The sequence below is a fragment of the Xenopus tropicalis genome, chromosome 6, assembly GCF_000004195.4.
Source record: "Xenopus tropicalis strain Nigerian chromosome 6, UCB_Xtro_10.0, whole genome shotgun sequence".
Lineage (NCBI taxonomy): Eukaryota > Metazoa > Chordata > Amphibia > Anura > Pipidae > Xenopus > Xenopus tropicalis.
The window spans coordinates 89,171,519-89,184,141 of NC_030682.2; the positions used below are offsets into that span (position 1 = coordinate 89,171,519).

Sequence of the window (12,623 nt, forward strand, 5' to 3'; positions counted from 1 at the left end):
CAAAATTGCTACTAGCCATGCAGGATGTGGATTCACCGTGTGGCCAGTGTTAAAGGCGTAAGGTGACATCCCTAAATCACACAAACAAACACTGTACAGTTATTTTTATCATGAGCCAAGTTATCTATGTTTTTGGAGTGCTGCAGTAAACTGGTGAACGCAGAAGAAACCCAGACAAGCAGAGTTACCACTGAATACCACTGTCTCTATCAAACTAAAATTGAATGTAGTAAGGGGCACTGATCCTTTAATGGCAAAAAGTGTTTGGTATGAATAAAATCACCAAATATACAGCAGGATTAGTTATTATTATTATTGTTGTTGTTGTTGTTATTACCACATACCTATTCTCCAGTGCCGTAGAATGGCGTACATACACCAACATAGGGATTTTCATACAAAGCAACCATTGACTGCTACAAGAGGCAAATAGGGCCTTGCCTAGTTAGATAAATACAGGAAACTGCACTGGGATTGTACCACTAAACATACCATTCTTGCTTATTCAGCAAGCTGTAGGCAAGCTACTATAAATGAGTAATACTACAGGATGATACCAAAGCGCTAACTGGGGTGCCCAGTAAAACTAACTGGGTTTGGAAGTTTCTGCTCTGTGCTGACATAGCTTTCTTTTCTCTAGCACACAGCCTTCATGAATGGGGTTGCCAGATTTACAAGGTGGAGGGTGGGGCTGTCAGACAGAGAGCAGAGAGCACAGGGTGTCACCACCAACAATTACAATAACTTGAATAAGAAAAAGAGAGAGAGAAACAAAGGTGTGCCTCTGGGCTTACACAGAGAGGGCTGGATAAGACCTGCCACCTCCCACTCCTCCCCCCTGTCTCTCTCTTCAGGCTCACCCTACCCACAGAGGCACAGAGTTGTGGATAGAGGAGCAGGCAAAAGCTCTGTGCCCTGTGTGCTGGGAAACCTTCGCACATTTTCTAGATCTACTTTGGCTTTTCTGTTTCTTTTTGGCTGCACTTTTTTTCTCACAGCTGGGAGCACAGGCCCTGGAAACAGGTTGCCTCACCTGCTGTTCCACACCTACTGCCCCTCCTCACACACTCTCTTCCTTATTGCAAGCACATAGCGTATGTGTTTTTGTTGTCAGATGCTGAGAAGGCTTTGATCGGGAAAACAAAATGAGTATCAATGGGGGATCCCACACCCGGATCAATACCCTAGGCAGACTAACAAGATCCGAGTCGGGCCAGGATATTAGCGGGAGGTATGAAATGAACAACTACCACAAGATGGTGGGAGGAGGACCAGGAATACAGACTATGTACACCACACAGGTCTACAGCAGTGAAACCACTGGAGACAGCTATGGGTAAGAAATGGTTGGGACTGGGACAATTATTATTTGTGTGCCATGCACCCTCTGAGTATTGATAGTGGAGTGTGAAATACTGCTACACTGCAACTTGTGACAGCTATACATGGTTGCCAACATATGAAAATAATTCCCAGGGATTATTTGTCACTGCAACTTTGTATTCTTTTAGAATTGTATAAAGATGCCATGTCTCACAACCACTTGACATGTTTACAATGGCCATGAACCTCCCCTAAAACCTTTGCATCTGTACTAAGCTATCCAAAGTGGGCATTCCAAACTTAAAACATATGCAAGCGAATGGTCTATTGAGAATCCTGCTTACTGGCGCTATATCATTCACATTTCTGATATCTAACAGTGAGATTATAATTGTATGCTAGTCAAACATCAGGCTGATACAGAGCTATACGAAATATATTAAATGCATGCAGTGAGTATGAACAAAGAACAGGTAGCTCAGCTTACACATTTAGAATCAGGAATACAATTCTAAAATCCTTTTGCATAAACTGGGCCGCTAGCTCTGGAGACTGGGCAAAATTATATTGAGTAGTGTTGCTTTCAGTCCAGCCCTAGTATTACTGGACTACAGCACCCAGTATGCTATAACCCTTGATAATAAGTTGGAGAATGCTGTAATATGAAGTTCAGCAACAGTTCTGGTGCAGTAACACTGCTATGGAAGGTTTGTGTCCCCTTTTATTGATCATAGATAAGGTCTGATAAGCCAGAAAGGTCAGTAAAATTCTTCTTTGCAGATAGTTGGTTTTGCAAACAGGGGTATTTCCAGGGTCAAAACAAGGGACTAGTGGAGGAAATTAAGAACATTTAGCAACTATGCATGAATTATAAGGTTATTAGGTAGCTATTTCCTTGCCATTTTTGCATGTATGTATAATTATGTATATAACACCACAGAGATATTCTGAGCTGGACAATTTACTCACAGGTACATTAACTGCTACATATTATTATCATTCTTTTTGTAGCACTGACACATTACATAGCACTTTACAGAGAGAGTTCTTGAGAGGGAGCTTTGCATCTAAATTCCCTACCATACACACACAATGGACAATATTATCAGGAGCCAGTTAACTACCAGTACCTTTTACTGCGCCATTAAGTGAATGGGATGTGGATGTGGCTCTTAGTCTTTACTGCACTGTTTATTTTGTTCCCCCACTGTTTGGCACTGCACTGTAAATGTGTTTGTGCTGAACAAATTTACTATAAGGCAAGGTATAGGTAAGGACAGTCAATTCCGTATAGACTGTATAATTTTATTTCAGTTCTTCTGCCCTGTTTTAAAAGTTGTTTTTTTTTTTGCCCAATTTTTTTTTTAGAGGTCTCACTGGTTTTGCTAGATGTTTTTTGATTATGTACTGGTCATACTTGAAATGTACCTGCCCTAGAGCTCTGTGCACATTAATGAGCTGCTCCACTGAGTGTAACACACCCTTCTTGGCTGTTGTGTAAGTGGCCAAATGGGGACAACTTTGAAAAATTTTACCAATTTGGTAAACACCCTTATTTTAGTTATCCTCAGAAAACCTGTGGCCTTCTAGATATTCTTTAAGTAGTCCTTGCCTGCATTAAAAGGGTTGTTCACCTTTGAGGTAAATTTTAGTATGATATAGAGAGTAATATTCTGAGACAATTTGCAATTGATCTTCATTTTCTATTATTTGTAGTTTGTTGGTTATTTTAGCAGCTCTCAAGTTTATAGTTTCGGCAGCTATTTGGTTGCTAGGGTCCAAATTACCTTAGCAACCAATGATTGATTTGTGTTAGAGACTGGTATATTAATAGGCGAGGACCTGCATAGAAAAATAAGCTATAAAATGTAACAATATAACTGTAGCCTCACAGAGCAATAGTTTTTTTTTTCGGGGGGGGGGGGGCAGTGACCACCATTTGAAAGCTGCAAAAAGTAAGAAAAAGAAGGAAAATAATTGAAAAACTATATAAAAAAAAGACCAATTGAAAAGTTGATTAGAATCAGCCATTCTGTAACATACTAAAAGATAAGTTAAAGGTGAACCACCTCTTTAAGCCTACTTCTGAAGGGGTAGGTTTGTATACCCCATGTCTGTGTGTAGATTCCCTCAGGCTGTATGCATATGTTGCACTGGAGAAGATGTTTGGGCAGTTTTTTTGGTTGCTTGCAAAGGAGGGAATCTGCTTTTCTAACAATGTGTTCCCACCAACATACCAAGGAAACGTCCCTTCCCCCATGACAGGTTGGAAGTTTCATGTCTGCGTATCAGAATGAGATCACTGCTGTGTGTAGTTGCTGGGTAGACAGGTTTTTTTCCCCTTGCCGGAGAGATAAAGTGGTGTGGGGGAGAAATGGCAAGGTTCTTTCTCACACAAGATATAAAACGAAACACTCCCACTTTGCCTTGGACTGGCAACGGTAGTGATTCATAGCTGCATTTTTAATTTGATGGGCAAGTTAGAAAGGTTTTAGTTCATGTGTCTTGAAACATTTTTTTATATGAAAATAATATGTTGGTAAAAGCTTCTGTGTTTGTAAAACAACAACTGCCAGGCAACCACAATGCATTGGCATCGGCAAAACAAAAAATAAAGCAGTGATTAGTGCTCAGAACATTGTAAAAATTCTGCAATTTTGTAAAAAGTAAATTTAGGGAAAGCCATGTAGGGTTTACTTTTTGGGAAGCCAAAACTCATTGCTGATGCTGTGACTGCAAGCATTATTTTCAAAACACAAATGGTTAAAATGTTTTTAGAAACCAAACTTTCCAAGGTATAATAGGTGGGTAGTGTCATAAAAATGATGTACATGCAATTCCATGCAAGTCCTTTTGTGATTTGTCAGACTGAATCAAAGTTGCCGCATGCAAATTCTTACAATCTGAATGCATGGCCATATGCAACTGCCATACTAATATATTAGTAGTCTTTGCCAGACTGGATTTTTTTTATAAATGGCAATACGTATATTGGCTTAGACTCATGGCACAATGGGTGTTTTCTCTACCAGTGTATTTCCAATAACTGAGGAACCCTGGTCACCACTTGCACTGGTGACAGGTGGATTTTGGGCCAAAAGCTCCTGAAGACAAAGTCAGGCAGCAGAGCAAGGAACTGGCCTTTCTCCACTGATGACAATACACTAGTGGAGCATATATCAACAAAAACAAAGGCCCTTGACATGTATTAAACTTCACTGCTTTACTTGCATATATTAACATAAGAACAATGTTACACCAGTGCCGCCATGGCAATCAGTCAACAATAACCCTTTATCAGTCTAGTGCAGCTAGGCTAAAGATTATTAGGGTAAGGGCCAATGAGGCGAATTGTCAACCTGCGTATAAGTGCATGCAATCCACCTGTACATTTGTTCTTCTATTTGTGCCTGCACTCGGAAGCATTGAATCCGCCTGGGTGCAGGAAGCCACAACTGATATCCTCCAACAAACACCATCAGCTGTGTGTGCCTGCACCCAGGTGGATTCAGTGCTTTCGGGTGCAGGCACAATTAGAAAATTTTTCAAGTGTACAGGTGTATTGCCAGCCCACGCTTATTGCAGGCTGACAGTTCACCTCACAGGGCCTTACCATTAGGGTAAAGGCATACTAAGCAGAGGAATGCATGTCTGCTCTTATGCGCACACCACCCAAAGCACCATTGACAGAGCCGGCTCGGCGTTGGCCTTTGTGGAGCTATATGGAACTCATATTGGTACAAAAATGTGAATGTGTGAATTTTTTGCTCCGATGCTCTGTGAAGCTCCACACAGGCCGACGCCAGTCCTGTCAATGGGGCTATGGGGGTTTGCACATAAGACCAGAACTGCTTTCCTCTGCATCTGTAAAAAAACATCTGTGGAGGACTATGGGAGAATGATTAAATGAAAAGAGAATAATACAAACCAGTTACCTGTATAAACAGAAAATAACTTCTTTGACAGAATATAGCTAGTTTGTGTCCAAAAATCATGTGATAATTATTTTTTCTATATATACAGGTTGCTATGCATCTATGCTAACACTAATTGGAAGTTCATTAAAATTAGGTTTGTTCTTTAAAATTATCTCTCTTTAACTTTTATTGCCAGTTGGGTAAATCTAGCATGGTGTCTGCCAAAAATGTAGTAGTGCAAAACAATGCATTATATTTTGTGAAACGATTATAGAGTAAAGACAGTAAAAAGCAAGAGTTTGGAATTTTAAGTATTATAGCTTAGGGGTAGGGCTAGGCAGTGAGCTTGAATGTTCCTTTGCAGGGTTCCTATTCAGCTTAGCTCTGGTCTTTTCCCAGTGCAGTGTTTAATCTGTAGATAAGAGCCTGCAGGAAGAAATCAATTTTCCATTTCTGTTTGTTCCCCAGTGGCTTTTTACCATAATGTTTGTTCTCTAATGTAAACAACCTCTCCATTTCTGTGTCTCTGCTAACTGCACAGATGAGGAAGATACAGCTCTTGCAAGGCCTCACATTCCATGGCAGCTTTATTATTTTCTTAAATGAGATTCGAGACAAAAGGTGAACTTCTTGCATTCTTTGCCCTGTCACATTCCTCCCTGTAACAGCTTGCCCTGTTTATGACTCTAGAAATACAATTTGCCAAATTCAGCGAGAGTGCGAGCATTAGATTAATACTCTGCTATTGCAGGATGCCCAAATGGAAGATTATTATTATTTTTTATCACAAGAACATATAATTTAATTTGAACCATAGGCATGGGAGATTAGTTGTAACTGCCCAACTACATGTAAAAAGTTGAGCAGAGCTTTGCTTGATAAAAACACACTGCTGTGGGTTTAAGTATCAAGTGGAACATAAGTATGCTAACTTACACATGTCAAAAAAGCTGCCAACTCAGCCACTGGAGAGTAATTTAGCAATTTATGGGGTTCTCTGGACTGTGTGCCCATCTGATGTCTAGCTAAAAATTGGCCATGTATCTATTATAAAATCATTTTAGGTGAGGCCTGCATTGATTTACTGATGTGATACTTGCCTGACAGGTTCCCATACCCCAGCATCATTATCCTATCTGCCCGATTCGGCTTAGCTAACTGAAGGTTTCTTAAACCTTGCCAAACAGACATATCCTTCAGGTGTATGGCCAGCTTTATCCCAGTTACTGGGACTCAAAATCCTGGTAAATCCTGATAAAAACAATGATCTTCAGAAGTGTTCTTGTATCACCATTCAATGTAGTCTGAATGCTGTGTTATTGACATAGGTGGAATCTGAGTCACAAACCATGACAGAAGGGTGTTTAGCTATTAGAACCCTATACTTATAAAAAATAGTATATGCAATGAAACTTAATGTCAGCTGTTAAAATGTAACAATGGAGTTAACAATTAATTTCCAGAAGGATGGATGAAATCACCTGGAGATTTTTACACATATGAATGACCCATTGCAATCAACAGGACTATATATGTTTATTACAAATAGATCATTTTGTCTGTCTCTATTTCCATTAGGAAGGGATAGAATTCTGGGAAACAAATGCAGATAAACTGGGGCCTGACATTTGTCTTATAGAAAAGGGAAATAAAACCCTGAAATGCATTTGTGACATTGCTCATAGATAGGTAATTATATAATGACAAACCAATAGTATTGTCAGAAGTACTGTAATTCTCAGATCATTTAAAGTAATTGTGTAGATTAGCAGTATACCATACATAATCAATATGGATTACTGCATGCCCAGGGGTGCATGTTTGTAAACCAGAGAAGATGTGGACAGAATATGATCCTATCTGAGTAGTAGTTAATCTCTATAGAATGCCTCAAAATCTTAATAAGGCCCTTCTCTTCAAATGACTAAGGAATTAGCAGATTTGTAAGTACAACTGACCATACACAGGCCGATCCAGATGAATTGGCAACACTTTGGTCTGTGTACAGGGCCCACGGCAGGCCCTGCCCAATTGATATCTGGCTGAAAATCTGGCAGCTTTGAAAATCCAATTTAACCAGGGCCCCATTGGTGCATTGATGCCGTCCTTTCCTTGCCAGGTCACCGTAGACCCCAACTATGATCCAAACTGGGGACTAAATGATAGGATAATCCTGAGTTTACTATGTTGGTGACCAAATTGACTAATAAGATGATCTTACCATGTATGCACAGCTTTAGATGGATTGCAGCTTGCTCTTACTTCCAGCTCAATTAGGCTATCAATCTGTGCTATTTGGTCATCCACATGCAATAGCACTGTCCATGCTGGTAAAATATCCAACATTAAGTATTAATGAGTTTATCACAAAAGTGATTCTTACAGAGATTAATGAGAGAGCTTACCATAGTTCATATAAAACTCATGTTATTGGTGTATAAAAGTCTAATTCTGTTGCTTATTCATTCAGGGTTAGTAATATTGGTATAACCTTTTGCAAATTATAACCTCTTCAAAAGCTCTCAAATCAAATAGGCTGACTGTTATGGTCACTAAGGCAGAAAATGAATTTCCTCGTACAATAGCAATTAATACAGGTAACTTATTGTACTTATAATTATAGGCTGACTTTTTTTTACAAAGTTTTATTGTTGTGGAAGTGCAATACTATCTGCTGTTTTATTCCCAGCATTTCCTCCTTCTCTTGTGCATGTCCTCTGCAGAGCTGGATTTCAATTTCTTGCCCTCCCCATGGCCAAATGTCTTGCCACCACCTCTCTGAAAGCTTCCCTTAGTAAAACTCTCAGTATATGCTAGACACTGGACCAGTATGCATGTCAAACAAGGAAGTCACACAGTATAATTAGCAGGTGGGAGATCTGACACCTGTTTGAGTTCCACATTTGTCTCCAATGAGCCAATCCTAATTTGGACAAATCTACAAAGTAGTCTCTGGTGTGGCATGCCACCCTTGGCCTGGGCATTTGCAGCTTTTCCACAAATCTGGGTCTGGTCCTCTGCATGTAGTAGTGTCTCTATGACATGAGTCTTCAATGTGAAATAGACTTTTAGGTCTGTCATTCATTTATTTCACACATTTTTCTCTGCTCGCCGCTTTTGCTCGCTGCTTGCCTTTTGTTAAATGTTACAAAGTTTACAAAATTTATATATGCTGGAAGTACAAAACCCAAACCATAGCTTGAGTCAAAAATACCACCATGGCCAAAATATAAAAACAGCAAATGGATGGAGTATTTTATAGTTAATAAGAAAGGTAAGCACCTATAATATATATAAACAAATGTTATCCATTGAAATAAACTACTATTAATACAATAAAAATGTAAAAAAAATGGCAACTTTCAAATACACATGCACTATATAACATCTGGTTATTAATACTCGGCAATATATCACTGAATAGATGTTCCCATGAAATTCAGGGTTTTTTTTTTTTTTTTTTAAGTGCGCTTAAACTTGTCCAGTGGTAGCCAAACATTTATCCAATGGCTGGTTGCATGTCAGTTACTGGCTGTTTAATTATGGTTTTTATTTGGGTGTGGTCCTGTGACTTTTTGTACACTATGGTAAATGTTGTATAAAAATACAGGAGTAATACAGCCAATTCTCATTTATTATTTAAGACAAATGGGAGACTTTTTGGCAGCCTTCATAATTGTATGGAGGTGGATTCCAGCACTGTGCTCCCAGCCAGACCAAGAAGTCGGCAGCAAAAACCTGATCTAAATATTAGCACCTCTTCTTACCATTTGCACTACATTTATTTCTCAATTAAGTAAAACAATACCAGATTAAATGCAAAATTTTGTCAATGGGGTCAAAATGGGGTCTGCAAACAGCCACCAACTGCTGTATAATCTGACAGCTTCCACTGATGCCATGTTCCCCCACTTTAAAGAACTAATAACACCATTGGTTTTTTATATTGTTTACATATAAAGGATGGCAACAAAAGTCAATTTTACATAAAAAAAGGTTTGTTCTGCTTAGAGCAACAAATGAAGTTTGACCCATGTTTGTCTCTAAACTAAAACCATTGTTTTTTAAACAGCTTTTCTTTTATTTGATATGCAAATATTGGGTCAACAGCCTTAGGCTAATACCACACAGTGTTGGCCAGTAGGCAGATACACAAAGCGGATTTTGGCACAAAAATGCAAGTGTATTTGCACCAAGAACTGCTCTGTGTTTCTGCATTCAAGCCAACACTGTGCCTGTCAATGCAGATGGAGTGGATGTGAGTGGCTGTTTTTCTATCTTTATACAGGAGGAGAAACAGTGGAATTAGCTTTATTGGAACATTAATGGCAGAAACAAAGTTACACAGTAGTATATTTTCTAAACTGTATAAACATTTGGGGGCAGATTTACTATGCTGTAATTTTTTTTAATTAACTGCTGACAACCCTTTAAACAAAGAGAAAATTGAGCAGGTCTGATTGACAAATATTCTGTGTTATATTGCACTTTATCGAGAATAATTTTTACTGAATCTTTAAACCCCCATTAAACTGCATTGGATTTATTTTTCCGACATGGTTCAGTAGGGTGTTTGAGCTCCACAACACCACCAAATGGTGTTTCACCATATGCGGGATCTAGATATAATTTATAAATTTATCAAAAATGTGTCTACATTTTATTTATAAAGTATGCCATTTTGTTTAGAAATGTCCATTACTTCCTTTTGTGTGATAACATCATGAGTGTGTGCAGTATTATCTGATTACAGTCAGGGTGGGGCTTTGTTTAGATAATAGTTAAAAGATGACTGAACACATCAGAACCAACAGCAAACAGTGCAATATAATAATAATTTCAAACTTCAGCTTCAAAGAAATTTTGCAGTATGAATGGGACTTATGACATTTCCATGTAGCTGAGAGCCATGGATCACAGGAGTGATTGAGGGTTGTAAGGAAGCAGATTCTTTGCAGCAATGGACATGGTACTATATTTAATACCTGTCATAAACTGAAGCCCTATTCAGATTGTATGTGTGCAAACAAGCACCCAAATAGTTTGGCCATTCAATTGTTGTACTAATAATGTGTATTATCCACTCCCCTTAAATTGCTCCTTAACTGCCTCACAAATTACTATCTCCATATACACTGCTCTTTGTTACCATTTTCCTTACCCTGAGCTCTATGCTGCCATGGTGAGCTGTAGAGATATAAAGGAATGTTGAACAGCACAGGTTATTGCGATACATTATAACTACAAGCAGGGTTTCAGTTGCTGCAGGGGTTTGGAGTTGCGTGAAAGCATGCTTTGTCATCTATTCCTCTATGTGGTTGGCATATTGGTATTTGCCTTGAGACTTCGTTTTTCACAACACAATATTTTTGAAGACAAATAGTTTTAACAGTTCAAATAGTACAGTTCTGTATAATATACTATTGTTTACAAAACTGTCAAAAAAGAAGGGAGGGGGTTGTATACTGGTAATTTAATTATCTATCCCACAAGGGCCAAACATATTTAGCTCTGTGATTGGTCAGCTTCCTGTTTTCTCTGTTTAGCCCAAGACATAACCTACACCATAGCGTTTTGTAATTTGCATACAGAAGTGGGTCAAGTAGTATTGGTGCCCACAGTGTACACAACATGACTACTCTTATTGGTTCTGCATGGCAGCATCTTAAACCTCTGTCCGCCAATGCTTGTTCTGCAGGCTACCCCTGCTGCTTGCTCTCCATTTGCCTGCAACCCCTGGCACTGATAGTGCTTCAAGTCTGTTGCACCTGAAGCACATGCCTCTTCTACACTTGCCACCTGTCAAGGCCTGGGCCATTATATGGTTGCAAGCTGTGCTGTGAGTTAAAAATGGAAAAAGGGGGCGGGCCTGTGGTGTTGGGGCAGGCGTTATAATGTTTTGGGGTGGGGTTATTGAGTTACTTTGAATGGGATCCAAAAAACTGGGCTGTCTGCTTGTAAACCAGACAGGTAGCAATCCTGGTCTGGTATTTGCTGGTAAATTTGTAATCCCTAGTTGTACAGCCCCAGCCTGCCACCCTACCCCCAGTTTTGTTTCTTCCCTCCCCCTGTGTGTCCCCAAACCCTGCGTAAATAAATGATAATAAATCTGTACTCACTCACTGAACTTTGACTCATTTTGTCCATTTTTCTCTAGCCTCGCCCCTGCAACAACACAACCCCACCCCTGCGCCCCTTCTCAGACCTGTTCCCCACTCCTTACATCATCACCCTCTATGGACCAAAAGAAAAGGTGGCAACCCTAGCTTCTTCTGTCTGCCTTTAGTTCCAGCCCTGTCGGCAAAAGCCATATTCCTTGAACTCAAGTTGAACAAGGGGTATTCGCCGTTACAATAAAAATGTATTATGATGTATTATACTGTGTACTGTAAACTTTAGCAAAGAAGCTTCTTTGCTAATTCTGTTAATCTCTGGTGGGAAACACCCTGTGTATGCCATAGTTTGAATATATACTATTACTGAGCACACTCCTTTTTCTTTTCTTTCTTTTTACTGTAAACTTTACTACAGCAGAAGATTTTAAGATTTTATGGGCAAATACATTTCCTAGGGAAATTTATGGAAAGGTGAAAGCATAGAGCAGGGCTAGTGAATGCACTAGAGAATTCCAGGTTATTCTAATCTTGTATAGAATGCCTTGTATAAGATTTATAGAATTCTTTTGTGTACTACTGTGAATTTTTCTTTCTCCCTCAAAGATTTAAAAGAAATAAGAGGTTTAAATGAATATATGGACCTCTAACATGAGTGAAAAAACAGAACTAATACAAAGTGTAATAAATTAAATTGTTTTATAATAAAAGGGGAATATTACAAAAAACTTAAAAAAATTTAAGGCAAGCAAAAGATTGTATTCCTGTGTGTATATTTCTGATGATTCAGCATAATCATACCTTTATTACAGGGTATTACAATGAGAAAGCGTTCCTGCAAGTTAGAACACTGCACCAAGCAGACCGCCCTTCTCCACCCATTTTATTTGAGTGCTGGCACGTCATGACATGATACTAAAATAATGGCATCTGCTGTGTAACATTATAATCTCTTAGGAGGCTTATGAAAATGAACACTGCCAGTACTTTTAGTACAATACAGGAACAATATCCCCAGCTGTAACATGATGCGTTCCTATCGTACACAATAGATTCAGGTATTATGTCCTGTATTAGAATTTGCATTGCCATAATCTCCTTGGCAACTTCCAATGTTCTAATATCACAGGCAGTCGTTTCAACTACAGCTCTATACTGTCAATTTAAAATCTAAAACACCATCAAAATACTGTACCTTGCTGACACAAAGAATCAGGGAGCATGCTAGCAAGGCATTACTCTCCTTCCACCTATTGCCACCGATGCCAAC

At 39.0% G+C, this 12,623-nt stretch overlaps 1 non-coding gene across 3 annotated transcripts in view; it reads left to right on the forward strand.

Moving 5' to 3' along the window:
- Window positions 1–812: 812 nt before the first annotated feature.
- The window catches only part of dsp, a 39,965-nt gene continuing 28,154 nt past the window's right edge, over window positions 813–12,623 (forward strand). Inside the window, exon 1 of one of the 3 annotated variants that reach the window (XR_001171073.3) lies at window positions 813–1,336. This is a non-coding gene — a transcript (desmoplakin). The remainder of the gene's footprint in view (window positions 1,337–12,623) is intronic. The other 2 variants (XR_004223205.1, XR_004223206.1) reach the window with 2 other exon arrangements.